The following is a 19,914-nucleotide window of genomic DNA, read 5'->3' as shown; positions in this document are numbered from 1 at the left end:
ATGCTTCAGGATCTTATGGGTCTCGATAAGGCTACTGACATTTAACCTAGCAACAACGGGAATTTAATGGAACATTTTAAGCAGGGGAGCTGGATAAGCAGACTTGAATTTAGAAAAAAGCGCTCTCATTACTATGTGGAGGAGGGCTTGGAGGAAATGTGTCAGCAGAAGAGTAAAGAATGGTAAGACCTTTTATGGGAAGTTGCAATAGACCAAGGGAGAGAGAGGGATAAGAGTGAAGGTGGAGAGAAATACACAAATTGAGTGATACTCTGGAGGCAATGTTGTCAGGATTTAGATCTGAGTTGGATGTTGGTGGGTGAAGGAGATGTCCAGGATGACTTTGTTGAATGAGAGAACATAGCATTTTCCTATAGCTTGGTAGTAGAAATCATTTTGCCAGAATTAAGATGCTATGGAGTCCATGTAAAGAACACTAAATCAGTTCGGCTTAATTTAGGAACCCATATTTAAATTCAGGCCCCTTAAGCATTGAGCTGTGTGAAGTTGATAAATCACATAGAGTTTCTGCTTCCTCAAATGACAGAAAAATTATCTTTCAAAGGAGGTAATCAAATGAAATTAGTGATTTAATGCAATATAGTAAGTTTTTGTTGAATATCTACTTTGCCCATACCATGTCTTATGAAATCTGGAAAATCCAAAAGGAAGATATGATATGTTTCTTTTCTTTTGAGGATAATAAACTCAGCTGGAGAAGACAACACTAGAGCACATGAACATTAGGATTATGTAGGCTAAAACATAATTGCAAAGCAAATTATATAGTGTCGGCTAAATACAGAACTGAACAACAGGGAAGTGAGAAATCATTGTGACCATTGCCTTTTGGCCACTGTATAGCAAGGAGAACTTGGTGTCCTATATGTGGTTAAGAGTTTAAAAGGCAAAATAAATAAAAATTTTAAAAATGGAGAAAAATATAGTGTGAATAAAGAAACAGAAGCAATAAGGGAGTATTTGGAGTCAATGATGTGTCTCATTAAACTGAAATGTGAAAATCCAAACTGGTGGATAGTGGAAGTAAATCTAGAAGGTAAATCTGGGGCCAAATCAGAAAGTGGAGTGTGGCAGAGACGCTTGATCTTGGTGTAGTAAGATGTTGGGGACCCATGGAAGTTTCCAAGGAGGAGAGAGAAGAGATAGGTAGAGATTAATTAGGAGAGAGTGTGCTGGATATTTTGGATGGAAAACCAAGGAGATCAAAGAGAAATCTGAGTGGTGTGGAGAGGAGACTGAGAGATACTTCAGAAGGATTTTCACAGAATTTGGCACTTTGCCTATAAAGGAAGTGGAGAGAGAAGAGCGTGAAAGGAGTACAGGGTTTGCAGTGAAGAGCCTGGGAAAATGACAGTTTTACTGCCAGAAATGGATTATGAGGAAAGGGAGACAATAGGTAGGCCTGCTTGGAAGAGAACAAGTTCAGATGAGATTGTGTCAATCAAGTAAGCATATTCTGCAAGTGAGATAAGAAAACTGGATTCAAGATTTAAGAGACACAGTCATAAAATGATAGCTGAGTACTGGATAGATTGCAAAAATGGCTATAATTCTCTGCATCTACTCCCATCAAGAGGTGGGGTCTCTTTCCCCAACACTTGAATCTGTGATGACCTTGTCACTTGCTTTGAGCAATAGAGTATGATGAAAGGTGACTTTCTGTGAATATCAAGCCTAAGCCTTAACAGGGCTTGCAGCTTTCATGCTCACTCTTTAGGAACCTCAAGATCACTATGAGAACAAGCTAGCCTCCTAAATGATGATAGAGATAAGTTGTCCAGTCATTCATATTTTTCCAAGTGGGAAACAGCCTACCCCTAAAGAGGGCCACCTTAAAAACCAGAAAATGACCATAAATGCATCATGACTGAGCCCAGTCAAGACCAGCAGACATACTACCGAGCTGAGCTCAGGCCAAATTGTTGACCCATAGAATCTTGAGCTACATAAATGGTGTGGTTTCAAACCATTAAATTGCGGGGTACTTTGTTATGCAACCAAAGCTAACTGACACATAAAAAGAGAGAGAGAGAGAGAGAGGGAGGAAAAGAAAGGGAGGGGGAGAGGAAGAGAGACAAGCAGAGGGCAGTGCTAAGTAAATCACATAAATTCAAGGAAGAATTAACCTTGTAGATTTTACAAGATTTTATTAAAGCAACAATTCAATTACTTCAACATGTATCAAAAGCAAACAAAGTTTTAATGCCCCAAATACCCTGATTTTCACAAAAGGTACATGCATAATTAGGATTAGGAGACAAGGTGAGAAGAAAATTAATTGAGGGTCTTGAAAGGAGAGAATGATTCATAAGAAGTGGGTTGACAATTCTATCATTTAGAGTGAACAAAGGCAAGAGGAACAAGTTAATATCAAATTTATCATGTCAGATGTTATCAGTAACATCCAAAGCATCAGTCAGGAGTAAGGTAATTATATAAGTTTCCATTTGCCAGGCAGGAACCCAGTCAGGCTGCAGAGACGTCCCCCTTCCTGGGCAAATGCTTGCTAAATATTCAATGTGTCCCGGATATGGCTTGAGCTCTGCGGGCCTGTGTAATTCTTCAGGGGACCTTTCCCCACCTTCTTAGGTAATACAAATTAGAATTTGCTCCACCGAGACTTCTGACCCTTTATAAAGTACAGGAGTTTAATGACTTCCTTATTTCCTTTTCACTTCTTCCTGTTTTCTAGATGATAAAGTCAGTTTGTTAGATGTTGAAGCAATTGAAGCTCGCTTCAATCTTATTTTGACCTAATTTGTTTTAGCAGATGCAAGAAACATCACTGAAGAGCTCATTAAAACGTACCTTCTGTGCTTTTGGTGCTATGCTCATTGCTAAGCTCTTAGCTGTCCTTAAGTTCTAAGGGGGAAAAGAGTGACCTGTTAAGACTTTAAGGAAGAAAAATGAAATAATAACAAAGGGCCATTCTAAGTGGAAATATCAGTTCAATAGGATGGAGTTACTAGAATAAAAAGCACAACTGGTTGAAATTGAAACTATCCTTGGAAAGTTAACACTGAGGAATTTCTTACCTTGAGAGAAGGAAAACAAGGGGGCTCTGAGCATGTGTCATAGCCTCAGGTAACTCCTGGAGACAGACTCTGAGACATGCCAAAGAAGGCATTCTTAGCATGAAGAGTGATGACCCCGTGTAAGGGAGAAACATGCAAAGAAATGCCCAGGTTTATAAGCTGTCCTACCTTACCACCCAGCTGGGCTACCCCTGTGAGACACCCCAGGAGACCACATTGCGGAAGCCATTCTAGAATCTAGAGGTGGACTTTTGATCTTGGGGTCGTGAGTTCGAGTGCCACTTTGGGTGTACAGATTACTAGAATCTAGGGGTGAACATGGCTCCACTGGAGCCCAGTTGTGTTCTCATTGTGCTCGAAGAGTTAATAATTAGATCCAGCTCTGATATTTTTTTTTCTTTTTTAACATATTGTCTCTAACATTTTCATTATTAGATTGTAGTATTGTTTGTGGACTAGTGGCATAATGAGGAGGGATGTTACATCTTTAAGATACATTTGGACACTTAGCTGATAGAATTCACTAAGATATAATTTCAATTTTGAGCCAATAAGAATAAAATTTTTCCTACATTGAAATCAGAGGGTATTATAAAAGAGATATTAGGAGAAAAATGCTTTAAAAGCCTGTTCTAAACCTTAAGTAAAATTGGTTTGGAAAATTCCATAATAGACTAACAGGTTTGTGTGTGTGTGTGTGTGTGTGTGTGTGTGTTTAATATATGTACAATTGTTTTGAAGCTGATGTTCCATGGTTCATATATTCTATTTGCCAGTATATTATTTATTTCACTTTCATCCCTAATACCATCATATTTAGACAACGGTGATAGTTTAAACCTAAAATAACTTTGACAAGTCCCCATAATGCAGAGCAATGACATCACGCAGAGCCATTCACTATCCTGGAGCCCTAACCTTTCTTTTATGAGGCTTTTAGGGATTGTCAAATAAGGCAAGGTTCTATGGTAGAATTCATGTTGAATTTTGGGAGAGAAGACCTGGGTTTGACTGTTCACACCACCACTTACCAGTACTGAATCCCTGGGTCAATTGAAAATGAACTTTCTAAGCCACAGTTTATCTCACTTGATGGAAAACTCAATATACAATTAATCTATTTGTTTCCTGGGGTTGCTGTTATATCGCAAGGAATGATGCATGACACCATCAAGTATTCAGTGCCATGAACCTGCAATTGTCAAACATTCTGTGGGAAGATGGAAAGTTGGTCATCAAGCCTTGAATCCATTTAAATGCTTCAAATAGGGTGACTGCAGATTTTAAAGAAAACCTAGAGGGAAAACCTGAAAATTCACAAGGATGAAAAATAGTTATTTACACTCCTAAAGCCTTGCTGTACGTTTCTCTTAATAAATTGACTATTTAATTTAATTTATGAAAATATGGGTTTAAAAGAATTAGGTCTTCTATATCTGATTTATATTTCTCCATAGCTCTTACCATGATCTAACATTTTCTATTATTTGTTTATTGCCCCCCCATCTCCAACCTTCTGAGTAACATATAACACTCCTGCATTTCCAGTGACTGGTAAAGTTCCATGCACTTAGTAGAATCTTAAATACTGTGTGTTGAATGACTAAATAAGTAAATGAATGAAATGATAACATACACATGCTAAATTAAATTAAACATCACTTCTAAAATTTTCAAAGTAGGTTTCTATTTATAGTAACCAAACTATAATTTCATGATTATGTCATGATATTACAAATAATTTGAGGGTAACTTTATGAAATTTCATTTTGTTTAATAATAACTATTATGACTTACTTAGTTTAGTACAAGTTGTCACATACTTGTAAATACTATTGAAGACCTGACAACAGCCCCTCCTTCCGCCATGGTGAAAATTCTTTCCTAACTTCAGAGATGAGAAAACTGGGGTTCAAGAAATGTAAGTCACTGGATTAAAAGTCACACAGCAAGTGGGGAAAGGGAGCCAGAATTTGAACCCAGGGTTTGGGTAGATCTTAAGTACACATTCCACACTGATAGTTCCTCCCAAAAAAGGATTAATTAAAGGTAAAAATTAAATGTGACTTAATGTTTGTCTGATGATGTTTTTATTACATCCTTGTTCTGGATAAATACTATAAGAGGAATCTTCAATTCTAATCTGACAGTCATTTTCTCTTAGTGTTTAAAGATATTACACTATATCATGGAACACTACATCAAAAACTAATGGTGTATTGTATGGTGACTAACATAACATAATAAAAAATTAAAATAAAGAAAAGATATTACACTATATTTTTGGCATTTATTGTTGCTCTGAGAAGTCTACTTTGAATCTAAACATCATTTATAATAAACTCCCCAGGTGATTCTGAAGTAAATGGTCCATGGATCTCACTAGGAGAAAAAGATTCTGGAAGTTAAAGAGACGCAGAGTTTCTACAGAATTTTTTCCCCAACAGCTCCAGGTTCTTCTGGCAGGGGGTGGTGGGGAGGTGACCCTTGATGCCAACCATGAGGAGGGTTGAGGTTATCCCCACTAAAGAGGCAGAACAAAGAAAATCTGGGCAGCTCAAACAACTGGTCAGTTGGCATCAAAACCAGAGCTGGAAGCCCAGTCTTTTAACTTGTTCTACAGATGAGTTTCTAAAACTTAACTGGGCATGTAAATCAGCTAAATCTCATCTAAATGCAGATTCTGATACTCAGTAGATCTGGCATGGAACCCAATATTCTGCACATCCAAGAAGGTCCCCAGGCCACGCTGCTGGTCTCAGTCCACCCTTGCAATATGCTTAAAGGCTAAGGATTCCACATCCCTAGGCCCCCCAAGTTCCATTTCACTCTAACAAGGATCATTGCTTTTCCTACTCAGATACACATTAAAAGGACCCTCTTTCCCCCCATTTTAACAGCATTTTCCAGGATATGCACCAAATGAGGAGTGTTCTGATCAGCTTTTTCCAGGTTAACATAATGTGTAAGAGCCCAGGCCTATGTCTCAGACTCACCACTTAAAAAACGTGTGATCTTGGACAAGTGACTCAGGCTCTACATCTCCTTTTCCCCATCTTTAAAATAATAACAGTGATTCTTCATCATGCTATTGTAATGGTTCAGACTCTGTGGGGTGGAAAGCACAGTGCTGGGTATGCAGTAAGTGCTGCATAAGTGTCAGCTATATGATCTCTTATCATGTCCTATTGTGTGACCCTCATTCAATATCTCTAGACTTATGAAAGGAGTCCATGGCCCTCAGGATTTTATGGGCTCTCATCCTTCCTCCTTTTAACTCCTTCGAAGAGTGGCTATGAAGATTAAGTGAATTAATATGCATAAAACACTTGGAGTGGTGCCTGTCACATAATTAGTACCCAAGATGGCTTAGCTTTTAGCACTTACTACAATGGTAATTAAATCACTTTGGAGGGATTTTTAAATTGACTCTTCTCCCATTAGACTGCAAATCTTAGAAGAGTAGTTACTACATATGTTTCAGTCACCTCTGTATCCCAAATTTTTTTTAAAGATTTTTTTAAGTTATCGTTACACCCAACATGGGACTTGCACCCATGACCCCAAGATTAAGAGTTGTATGTTGTACCAACTGAGCCAGCTAGGTGCTTCTCTGTATCCCAAATGTTAACACTGAGCCTGGCACACCATCACTGCTCAATACATGCAGTAGATTGCATAAATGAATGAATGTATGAACAAGTGAATGAGTGAATGAATAAGAAAACATCCTTGCCTTCCGGAAGAGACCCACAGGAAAACAGTTTGAGAGACAATCTCCTAGACGATAGGGGCATTGGAAGAGGGAGAAAAAAATTATCCTGGGGAACTGGTCTGGGGCAGGTTTGGAGGAAGTGTTTTCCAAATTCTTCAATGGATAAGGAGTTTATAAATGCCAGTCTGGAGTGAAAAAGTAAGCTGAGGGAAAGGAGTCTAGGGAAGGACTGCCAGCAGATAATGGTCCTGGAAAAAAATATGAGCTAACCGAGGTTTCTGATCAAATGTGTGAGGAGGTGCTTTGAGGTAAATAAAATATGAGATATGAGAAACCTTTGAATTTCCTTCACTGGGGGCAATAAGGAACCCAGGGCAGGTATTGAGAGGCTTTCCCTGATCTTTGGTCCTCAGGGAGGAGAAAATCTGCATTTGTGAACTCTCCCGAGGAGCTTCTGGGATCACATAGAGAGAGGAGAGGGTTAAAGTCACGCAGTATTAGAACATGATGCACCAAAATCAGAGGTCATGCCTACCCCCTTTCCCACCCACCACAGCAAAAGGATTATGTCTGGACAGAAGGGGGTGAAAAGGTTCCAAAGGAGTAGAATTCATGGGCTTTTTTTTAAGATGAGCTGATCAAAGGGAATTGCTTTACCCATATTGCATTTGGTTTTATTATAGTTATTCTTCAGTGATGATACCATCTCTGCAATTTATAATATGGACATAAATCTCCCTTTGAGATGGAATTGCCCATAAAAGCATTTCCAGACAACTTGAGACATATCCCATAACTGCAGTCATTTTCCTGGTGGACTGGGAAAACGTTTTCCCTACCTCATGCACTCATCAGGGCATGGAGTGAAAACTGATAGCAGAATGGCCTTTGCACAAGGAAGGAAATGATGACAGTGACAATAGTGACAATAGAGAGACACAATAGTGTCTAGGCTTGCACGTTCTCAACAAGGCTTTCCTATATTGTCTATGACAGCAATCCACTCTGCAACTCTAGGGAGAGGAAGCATTATTTCCATTTTACAGATGAAGAGACTGAGGCCCAGAGCAAGCAAGTGAATGGTCTAAAGGAGCAAAAGTGGCAGAGCCAGGATTTGGATTGATTTCCTCTCATTCCAAGTCAGTTCTCTAAGACAGTGCAGGCAGAAGACAATTTTGTTGATGGGCATTCTGCCAGAACAGTATGCTTAGAAAGCCTTTTATCTTGGCAAATGCGCCAAGTGTCTCAATATTTACAGATACCTTTTAACAAGAATATGGGCACAGGTACAATATGAGCCCCTCTCCTGGGAAAGCCACACATCTATTCAAGCTCAGGAACCTGTACGATGAGCGACATGGCAAATTACCACCTGCCTTCCAGGTGTTCTCAATGTCTTTCACTCTTCTAAGGTCCATCAAGATACTCCATGCCTCTGTAGCTTCTAATGAGGCTAGAAACAGGGTTACACTCACCCCAGAGGTTCTTGGATATACTCAATTAAAACCACTGGGGACCTATCTCAGCACCTAGACATCTGGCAATAGCCCAGAACATGTACATTTCTGGTGTGTGCCAGAACTATAAATTGGCCTTTCTCCATTCGAAATGATTTTTCAGGTCATTTGTATGGAAGGACATTAAGCTCTGCTTTTGTCTTACTTCTGTACCAAATTCACCATAAGATCTTGAGAAACTTAACTCACCTCCTGGGGCTTCAATTTTCAGACTTAAAGAAATTAAGTTTTAACATTTTACAGTCATCAGGAAGAGGTCAGATGTTTTCCTGCCGGGATGCTGACTCATACGGTAGGTCCATCTGACTTCAAAAGCTGGGCCCTATCCACTCTGCTAGACTGATCTCTAGGACTTCCTCTGGCTTTTGCAATGTATCACTCTATATTCCCTGAACTACCTAGGAAATTCCAAGAGTGTAAATGGATGGTCCCAAACTTCCCAGCTAATAAATACTGAGTAAGGATTCAAGTCTTTGGTCTTCCATCCACTACTACACTGCATTTATTTCCAAAATAGCCTCAAACAGAAAAGGTGTGCTTTAAATGTACTTACCTTTTTTTCTATTAAATATTATAATTCTTTAGAAAACACTGGATTTTTAGTAAGCATATGTGAGTGTGAAGCCAGGTTCTATTATCATTAACTGCATGTAGCCATTCTAAATGTCCATTTTTTCATCTGTTAAAAGTTTGTAATATTTTAACACTGCCTCATTTGTTGATTGCTGGAATCAAATGAGACAATGTAAGCCAAGTGAACGTAGTAAAGTTACTTATATAGAAGGGATAATGAAGATATAGAGATACCTTATTTGTCTTTGTTAGGCAAGTTATACAGAATGTTTGGGAAAAAACAGAATAAAAATCTTGGGGTAAACCATGCAGCAAGGCATCTAAAAGTAAGAAAAGCAGAAATGAAATGGGAAGTATTGATCAAAGCAGATGATAATCACTAATGATCACTAAGTTTCTTGCCTAGTTGTTCTAAACCAGGGGCTATTAGGCATTGCCTGGAGATAATTTTGGTTGTCACAACTTGGTGGTGGTGGTGGGGATTGTTACTGACATCTAGTGGATAGAGGCCAGACATGATGCTAAACATTCTGCAGTGCATAAAACAGCCCCCCACATCAATGAATTATCTGGGCCAAAATGTTAATAGTGTTGAGGTTGAGAAATCCTGGCTTATTAGAAGTTGCATGAGGGAAGAAACCAGTGTATCTTGTTTATTCTTGTGCCCTAGCATCTAGCACTGTACCTGGTATAAAGCGGACTCTATCTATCTATCTATCTATCTATCTATCTATCTATCTATCTATCTATATTTGTTGAATAGATGGGTGAGGGAATGGAACACCAACAGAGAACAGATAATGTAAGTTAAATCTAATTCAGATGGCCATGGAAAATCTTAGTTCTTCTAGGTTTCCTCTCAGTTTATGCTTCATCTTCTTTACTTTCCTGCCCTGTCGAAGCTTCCTCCCTTACTTTCCACCCCTAACTCTAGGCAAGAATAGCACAGCCTATCAAATCTGAGAATGCCAGGAGCAAAAAATAATGCTTATAAGACACAAGCTTTGCATGAACTCTTCTATCTACTCCCTTCAAACCATCCATTTCAGCCAGACAGTAATCACATCTGTAAATAAATGGATTCATTCTTATTCCTTCTCTGAGCATGAACAGATAGGACCAAAAGCACATATTTCCTGCAAATGTCTTGCCAAAACAGTTCAATTATGCTTTTAGGAAGACACATCCTGGGCCATGAAATAGAAACTAGGTTTAGGTGAGAAAATGGAAAATAAAAGGCATTTAGTTCTGGGAGTGCAAATATTATCTGTTCATCCGTGTATCTCCCATACCTAGCTTGGTGCCTGGCACATTGGCAGGCATCCTTAAATATGTGATGAATGAAAGAAGAGCATGGTGAAATCAATGTTCCAATCTTTCCCTCAAATCTTCCCCCAAATAATTTTTTAAAAATTTTCCAATTGAAAAAAATTTAAGTCTCAACCATCCAATTTCATAGGAAGGCAATTTGAAAGCCTTAGGTTTTGAAAAATTGTAACCATTTTTCTCTGTTACAGAGATCCAAAACCAGATAAAGATATATGGGTTCATCACTGAGAGGTAGATGTCAATATGGTGACTTAAAAAGTCCTTGCACTAATAATTCGTATTGGATGCAAACATTCTTAAGGCCATTTTATACCAGAAATAAAATAAGCCTGAAATATGTGTCATATCTTTGCCAGGAAGTCTACACGGAGACAATGTGTGGTAATTTGGAAGGATTTAAAGATTCAGTAAGCAAGGCTAAGGAGGTCACACAGGGATATCAATAAAAACCTTTTGTGCCCAACACATCAGTCCCCCAAAGGATCATAATGTCATGATTATCCAGTTATACCGGCCAACCCAAAGCTCCACAGTGAACTGCTTGTCCTGTGCTGGGAATAAGCTTTCCAGAAATTGTAGTGGCATGTGTTTCAAGTTGCCCCAGAATAATTTTCCATTAGTACTTTAGGCTAGAATCTGTGTTTAAAAAAAAATGACCACTGTAAAATATATTAATTATGCAGATGCATTAGTCAGCAGAGTAGAAAGACCGAGGTGCTTCCATTTTCAACTCGTTCCTAATCTTTAAACATTTAAAGATACACCGATGACCAAGAACCTCTTTGAAAGGATTTAGCACTTCATGTACTCGTATCAAGCTCAAAATCCTCACTGATTCCATTTTCTTACACAAGAACGGAATAGGACCACTAGCTCTGTTTGTGTACCAGCTTAGAATGTTTTATGACAAATTCAAGACTACTCCAACACTCATTATGCCTTATACCAGCTGCTTTCTCCTTAATAGACCATTTTTAAGCTCTTAATGATCAACATGTTTAAGTAGACATATCCATAGCCAAAGAAAAGACAGAAGGAAACAGGTAAGATAAAGTACAATCCCTACTGCTATTTATTTTGAATTTGATCACCTCTGCGAAGAAAGCCGTACCTTGCAGATGGAGACTGAAATACGACACGCTTCATAAAACTGTCTTTAAGTTTAGTTTTAAGGAAGAGCCTGTATTTGATGAGCACTGTGGCTGAGCACGACATATTTCGTTACAGTAAAAGAGATCATTTGATGGCTCTAATATATTTAGAATCCTCGTAAATACTCTTGGAAAAAGCAGATTGATTTAAATGTCTTTATACTGACTGGCTCTAAATACCAAATTTTCTGATTAAACCACCCAATTATTATTTCTCTTAAGAGCAAGAAAAAGAAGTAATAGAGAATCAATAAGTTTCCAAGCTTGCCTCTGACAAAAATGAGTATCATTTTGGAAACACTTTATTGTGTACTATACGCTGAATTCTTTTTAATTAACTGGGTGTCTACACCAGGGTGGGAGGAGAGCTCAAAAGCTATTGCTCATTAGACACAGCAAATCACACCAAGAAGTCAATATGGTGTCAACACCTCAAACCTTAGCTCTTAGTCCTCCCATTTTGTGGTGGGTTGTTTTGTTTCTTTGTTCATTTTTTTTTAGATCCCTCTGGGTTTTGGTGAAATACAGCAAGGGTGTCCTGCACTGGGGTTCTATCTTCCAGTAACATTTCCATCACTCATAATCTGTTCTCTCTCACTGGAGGGAATAAAATGCAGCATTTCACAGACTCACCTCATGACTAGAATGCCCTGCCTCCAATCCAAAACTGCCGGTTGAAGAGAAATTTCAAACATATTGATTCTATGTCAGTGCATTCTTCCCCCTATAAGACTCAACTGAATTTTATTGGCTTAAATGGATTTCAAATGGGAAGCTCAGTGCTCAGTGCAAAAGAATGCATTTGGGGACTCTGGATTTCAACTTTGTCACGCTCCTCAGCATGCTTATCGGCAGCTGTGTTCATTTTTTAACGACCTAGGTGGTATAGACACTTTGCAATATTTTACCTGAAGTGCCACCTCAGCTCTTTCCAGTAGCCAAAAGTGAAAGAAAATCATGCTGGGGTGAGTAAAAGGAAGTTGAGAATTCTACAAAGTTCTCCACAAATAAATCCATTCAGTTGCAATTGCTTTTTACATTTGCATCAATGATGAACCAGACTTGATATTTTGATATTTTGATGTTATCATCCCATCCTTATTTTTACCCTACATTCAAAAGATTGAAAGTCAAAGGGATGGATCTTTTTTTTTTTTAAGATTTATTTATTTGACAGAGATAGAGACAGCCAGCGAGAGAGGGAACACAAGCAGGGGGAGTGGGAGAGGAAGAAGCAGGCTCATAGCGGAGGAACCTGATGCGGGGCTAGATCCCATAATGCCGGGATCACGCCCTGAGCTGAAGGCAGACGCCCAGCAACTCTGCCACCCAGGCGCCCCTGGGGATGGATCTCTTTTAATCAGTTAAAAAAGCTACCTTAATTTAGCCACTTCTGCATATATCTCTCCGTAGGCTGGCTCCCTTTCGTCATGTCCACATCTTTCTAGATGCACAAGTTGAGTGGAAATAAAACACACATTCTCCAGTTTCAAACACATAATTAGCTTGGAGTCACAAAAGCACAGCCTGAGAAGAAGGAGGTTATGTAGTGTCAGAATGGGGGAAAAATGGTAACAAAAACACGGTGTGTTACTGTAAGTCCTGGGAAATCATTCCAGTCTAGGAGGTAGTTGAAGATTGCATGGATGTAGTGAAGCCCTGACAGAGGGGACAGATGAAAAGAATGACTCTAGAATGAACCTACCTGGTTCTGAGTTTCATCATCATCACCACCATCATCACTGTGTTGACTCAAGCAACTTACATACTTGCCCTATGTCTCCGTTTTCTCATCCATAGAATGGGGAGGTTGTGTTATCTCCCTTGTGGGATGGTGGTGAAGGTTAAATAAGCTATTTTAAATGCTTGGCACAGTTAAGCAGACAGTAGTACTTACTCAGTGGAAGCCACTATTGCATTCTTTATTTTGCTAAAAAGAATAAATGATCTCATTGTGACATAAAAATTCCTTTTATGGTTTTCCCCAACATGGCACAGATTCTTATTCCTTGGAATGGATTACAACAGTTTTTTGGTGATGGCATTCTGGACTTTTCTGAAGTGATGCTTTTAAAGACCGTGCACACTATCCCTAAGTCAAACTAAGGATCCTGACCTGTTTAAGATACAGATGCCCCACTGCCTTTCCTGTGTCACTGAGTCCAAGTATGCCTGGAGGCTTAACACTTTTGTAAACTGGCAACCTGGAGGAAAAGACAGATGCTTTTACCCGCAGGGTGCTATCCCCCCTCACATCTTCATTAATCTATATTACTGAACAGCTTCCGTTGATGATAAACTCTGTTTTCAGGTAACAACTTTGTACATAACCTGTTCTAAAGCCATGAAAGGAGAGGGATGACAAAAGGCATTAGGGATGCTGAGGAAGAGAGGATGAGCGGGGAGGAAAAGGGATGTTCAATGCTCTTTTCATTTAGCAGTAAACACCAACAGCCCAAGGATAAAAGTTTTGTTTGTTTTTCAATAAACGATCTGCTAAGGAACACTCGGTTCCAGTGAGGGTTTATGGCATTGAAAGCTGTTATTAGTAACATTGTGACCCCGGTAACAGGCAATATAAGTTCATGTGTGTTTGTACGGTTTTTGAGGCTGATCTAGATTAATCAAAATTCAGAATTCTGTTTGTCAGAAAAGAATAGCTTCATTCCAGCATGCAAAGGGTGTGAGGGGCAGAATGCCCCAAAGAAAGTAGATGTGAGGATCAGTGCATTCCTGGACACTCATTACTAGTTCCATGAATTGTCCTTAGATGATGCAGGATCTAAATAATTGCTATTCTGAAGATTCTATGCCTAAAAGGTCTAGGCATGCATGACATTCTCAACTTCACTTTCAAAATCTTTGAAAAATCTATAGTCAGACCTCATCTTGCTTCTCATTCAAAGCTGCCTTTAACTTTCTTTATAAATATATTCTAATTCATTTCAGCATGAGAAAGTCTGTGCAGATTTGTTGATTGTGTAACATAAAGAGAAAATTAAAGCATCCGTTTGTTTCCGTTGGAGCAATTACTTAATCATCTTATCATCTCTGTCTAGGGTAATTATATTAACAGAATTTCTCCCAGACTTCTGAATGAATAACAGAGAATTTAGACCTTCTAAGACTCTCTGGAAACAAAAGAAAAAGGCAACTAGCCAGGTAATGCATTTAAAAGTCATTACGAGCAGCAGTGACCAGATAGTCATGTTGCACTAGTTTGAACTTAATAACAGCAACTTTGCTCCTGATCAGCTTCGGATACAGAAACATGGGAGCCAGGGCTGGGCATGTGACAGATGGTGGCACAAACACACAGTGCAAAGAAAGACATAGAGAAGCAACAGCCACTTGTGATTGCATCTTTTCAAGGAATGTTAGAGATTTACTCTAATGATCTGAATACTTTTCAAAAATTCAGTTCATTTAAAGGTCCACACGTACCCAATCGTACAGTGAAACTCATCTCATTCATTCCATCTTCATAAGACCCTATGAAATTAGCACACCCCTTTTGGCACTGCATACAGTGTTTGGTAGCTATTTATGGAGTTTAAGAAATTCTTGTTCTGACACTGATGAAGAAACTTTAATTAAAAATGGTAAGCAGGTTGTAGCACAATGAATATACTTAGGACATTAAACACTCCAAATGGGAAGGGTGGGGTAGAATGACATTACATTTTTATAAAGCCAAATATAAGTTTGCTTAAATAGTTTCCTCACTATGTTAAAAGAAATCCGGCACATCTTTCAACAACAACTAAGGTAAGCATCACATTACCACACAGCACAGCCTCTTTGGCTTAAAAATATGAATATAAGAAAGCAAAGTAAAAAAAAAAAAGATGTTACCACTAAAGATTTCAAAAATGATATTTGGAAAGAAAAGTGTGCAGCTTAATGTACCTATGCAAATACACACACACACACACACACACACACACACGCACACACACACACATCTTCACAGCCAGCAGTAAACCAAGAGAGATATAAAAACTTACCGGAGCAAATATCACCATACACATTTACAAAAGAATTGATAATCCAACTTCCCTCTCCTGAAAGAAAATAGAGGTTGTCTCATACTAAAAATAAAGCTTCTCTGTCCACAGCACCAGCCACTTGTCCCTCTTTTTATGAAGCAAAGGAGGAGAAAAAGAAAATCAATGAGGAGGGAAAGTGAGATGTTATACCAATCAGGTAGCAGCTTCTGCCTTATTTGCAGAGAGATGGCAAAACGGTCATATTATTAGACAGTGACAACCCACAGCCGAAGTACAGCAACCTGATACTTCCCTCTGGTGAAAGGCTGTCTGCCTTGTGGGGAGGTGGTTACCATCATGGTGAGCTCCCACACTTGGCTCTTTGCTCACAACTGCAAGAGCAGGGCTGCTGTGAGCAAGCAGGCTGCATCAGGAAGAGAGCACCATCTCCCCCTTTACTCCGGGAGCCCCCTCCTCCCTCAACATAGCGCTTAGAAACAAACTGGGAAACAAAAAGGAGCCAGGATTTTGTGGTTTGGGGGTGTGGGTGGGAAGTGGTGGTTTTATAAAATCCTGATGAATAGATTTGCATAGATTAGGTAAATGTTTATATGTTTGTTAAAAAAAAATTGCCCTCATTTTTATGGAAATGCCTGGATGTTATGCATGATACCCACTTGGGAAATTCATGCACCACCCATAAATAATCATTAAGGTGATGGTATAGGAAGACTTTTCGGGCTCTGGCAACTGGGGAAGGAACAAATTACAACTTGGGTATCATTTGTCGCAGGAGTGTTCCTTAAAGGCTTCTGTAAAATCGTAAAACTGAAAAAGGCTTCAGAGGTTTAAACATGACCTGGGTCTGCTTTTCCTACAAATGGGCTTCTGCAGGAAGGAGATGAGCATGGCTAGGTCAAAGGACCAAAATCATGGCATTCTGAGGCATACGTTTTGGGGGGAATTGGTACTGAATTCATGGAGAGGCTGCCCACAGCTTCCACGCTCTCCTCACACCGGCTTTCTGCAGGTGATTTCTCTCTGTGGCCTGTACCACAGCAATGGCACAAAAGACCTCTATGCCTCTTCCCTTCCCGTTGCCCGCTTCGGGACCCCACTCAGTACAGAACAGTGTTAGGTTGGCTCCGGTGTCTCTGTTTTATCTTTTGTGCAGTTGGTGATGGCCTGACCCAAACTCACCTTGACTGACCATGTTTTTTTATTGGTAGATATTCATACAGAGTTTGTCCAGAGTCTTTCTTTGGGTTTCCCCACCCCTCTGTCTCTGTCTCTCTCTCACACACACAGCATCACCACCACACCCTATCACATCACCATTATCACCACCACCTCCTTGACTTCCTTTCTTCCTTCTCCATACACAGAGTAACAATTCAGTGGGCAGGAAAAGGCAGTGGGTCCTATGGGAGGATGTAGGACCAAACAGACAAACAGACAAGCAAAACACGATGAGTCGGGCAACCCAGGGTCTAGCTCTGAACCTCCACTTACCAGCCAAGTGACTTGGGAAGCCCCTTAATATCTCTGAGCCTCAGTCTTCTGTAAAATGGGCATGCTAACACCTCATGGTGCTGTCACTGGAGACGTGTGGGGAACAAACGAAAGATGGCTAAGGCAGTGCTTCCCAGACCACAGCACACACAGATGACCTGGGATAAGGATCCTTCAGCTGCCTTTCTTCTCCACTTTTGATCCGCGTGTTCCTTACACACAAGCCTTTGGGGGTACTTATGAATGCTTCAAATTGTGCACACCCCATGGCCCCTTTGAAATTCTGATAGGAACCTTACGCCCCCTTACTCTCTCTGCCACCACCCCTCATCTGCCAGTTGAAAAATCACTGCATTTCAATGAGGGAAGTTACTCAGGGGAGTAAATTAAGCAAGTGAACACAGTCGAAGCAGAACGAAAATGGCTACGAACAACCAGGCATTTAAGTTCACACCCAGTAAACATTTGTTGAATAAATGAATGAAAAATTGAGTGAAGGAATAACGTCCCTGCGCTGAAGGCCGCAGTTCCTGCCAGGTGGCTGCTTGGTGGGCGGTGTTGGAGCACAGCTGAGGAAGTCGCTGTTCTAGCCACACACCCACAGGGGACAACACTTAATATTTTTCAGGATGGAGAGTGAGTCAGTCTCATCCCTTTTGAATATTAAGAGCCCCATTTCAAGTAAAAGAAAGGAAAGTTTTGTCTTCCACATAATAAGTGAACATTTCCTGAATATTTGCTCTGTGCCAGATATTCTTCTAAGTGATTTCCTTCCTTCCTTTCTTCTTTCTCTTTTCTTTCTCTTTTCTTTCTTTCTTTCTTTCTTTCTTTCTTTCTTTCTTTCTTTCTTTCTTTCTTTCTTCTTTTCTTTTCTTTTTCTTTCTTATATATATATATAAATGGATTATCTTAAGCGGGCATCACAAAACTAGGAACAGGGGCGCCTGGGTGGCGCAGTTGTTAAGCGTCTGCCTCCAGCTCAGGGCGTGATCCCGGCATTCTGGGATCGAGCCCCACATCAGGCTCCTCCGCTGGGAGCCTGCTTCTTCCTCTCCCACTCCCCCTGCTGGTGTTCCCTCTCTCGCTGGCTGTCTCTCTCTGTCAAATAAATAAATAAAATCTTTAAAAACAAAACAAAACAAAAACTAGGAACAGCTACTATTTTCATTACAGTTTACCAGAGAGGAAATCAAGACCCAAAGTTAAGTAACCTGTTCAAAGGTACACAGTCAATATTTGATAAAGCCAAGACTTGAACCTAGTCAGATGCCAGACTCCAAGCTGTTAACTACCCCCCCTAGTACTACATGATGGTACCATACTTTTTAAAATTTAACCTACAGTGTATGAGTAATCCACATATAGATACATGGACCCTGAAATAACTCCACAGCTCTTCTCACAGTGTGGAGACTGGGAGCCCTAGTGTAGACAGAAGGTCTACTGAGCTAACAAGTCCCATGCCCAGGCTCTGCTGATTTTGTCTGAACTTGGCCACCTTACTTAACACCCTGGGGGATAGGAGGCATGAGGCTCAGTCTTGGGATTGCTAGAGATCTGTTCAATGACCCCTGTGTGCCCCCTAAAATCCATACTTCAGTTTTTCTCATGTTTGAATTGAAGGGTTTCCACTGAATGATCTCTAAAGGCCTTCCTGGGTCCACTTTGACTAGATAAGGGTCTAAGACTAAAAATTCAATTCAAATCTGATGGTTGAGTTACCTTTTCTGGCCCCATATTTTGTGCCAAATAAAGTGTTAACATTCTCTACATCTTCCTTGCTACTGCACTACCACCAATGATCTCTCACCTGAACCAATACAATAAATCCCCAACAGGTCATCCTTTTACTCTTATCCCTATAAATCATTCTCCGTGTACTATCCAGATTGAGCTACTGAAAGTATAAATTAAATCATATCACTCATCTGAGAAAAATTTCAATAGCTGTCCAGTAGGCTTAAAGTAAAACTGGAATTCTTTACTGTGGCTACAAAGCCTTTTGTGTCCTGGCTCCTTTATCTTTTGCATCGAATTCCAACCCTCTCCCTCCCTACTCTTCAGCCACACTGGCCTTCTATGCCTTTACACTTGCTATTCCTTCTGCCTAGAACATTCTCTCCTTAGATCTTTGCCTACTATCTCTTCCTCTGACATTCACTTCTTACCCATACTCTGTTCTGTAGAGGGTCCTTCTTCCCCGACCACCTACCCAAAAGAAAACCTCTCTCTTCCTAGCTACACTCTTTCACATTATCTTATTGTTTAAATTGTCATTGGTATGTGTGTGTGAGGTGTGTTGTTTTTTGGGGGGGTAATTCTTATTGCCCTTATTTATTTATTGTCTTATTGATTATCTTTCTTCACTAGGAGATAACCTCTATGAAAGCAGGAAACTTGTTTCACTCAACACTATATCCTTGGCATTTCATAGAGTATGGCTCATAGCAGGTGCTCAATTGATATTTGTTGGATAAACAAATGTATAAATAAGTGAATAAATCAACATGAGAACAAATTAGGCTTGAGACAGAGGCAAAGAAATCTAAGTTTATAAAAGAAGCTCAGCCTTGAAATACAAGGCAGGTGAACAAGGGTGATTGATTTATTTATATTAATGGACACAGACTGTTTTTACTTTCTTATTCAGGGAACACTCCTTAAAGGTTGCAGATTTCAGCATCATATTGATTTAAGTGGAGATCATGTCAATGAGAGGGGAGGGCTCCTGTAGTGAACCACACTGATCAGATGTTTTACAGAAACTTGGGTTCCCAGGGTTCAGTTCACCTAGGCCCACACAGAGAAGCTGGTATTTTGATATTCAACTGTGCATTTGTCATTAGAGAGGAAGTGGGCCTGTCAGCTAGCCATTTAGACTGTCCTTACCTTCCAATTTATCAGACAGTTCAGACAGTTGGCTACCACTCTCTAACATGCCATTGGAACCGTCAAAAATAAAGCCATATGCCATTATTTGATTGTTCTTGTTTGAAAAGCGATATTGACATTGTTGCTACTGCCTTAAAAAGAACATTTATCCATTATTAGACTATTAAAAATAGAACTACA

The 19,914-nt window shown here is 39.7% G+C and overlaps 1 protein-coding gene across 1 annotated transcript in view; it reads right to left on the bottom strand.

Annotated features, from left to right (window-relative positions):
• Positions 1-19,914, bottom strand: part of SYNPR (synaptoporin) — a 298,829-nt gene that overhangs the window by 133,829 nt on the left and 145,086 nt on the right. The window lies entirely within an intron of this gene.

The sequence above is a fragment of the Ailuropoda melanoleuca genome, chromosome 4 (genome assembly GCF_002007445.2).
Source record: "Ailuropoda melanoleuca isolate Jingjing chromosome 4, ASM200744v2, whole genome shotgun sequence".
NCBI lineage: Eukaryota > Metazoa > Chordata > Mammalia > Carnivora > Ursidae > Ailuropoda > Ailuropoda melanoleuca.
The sequence above is the reverse complement of the archived record's forward strand: the minus strand, read 5'-3'. Positions and strand labels throughout refer to the sequence as shown.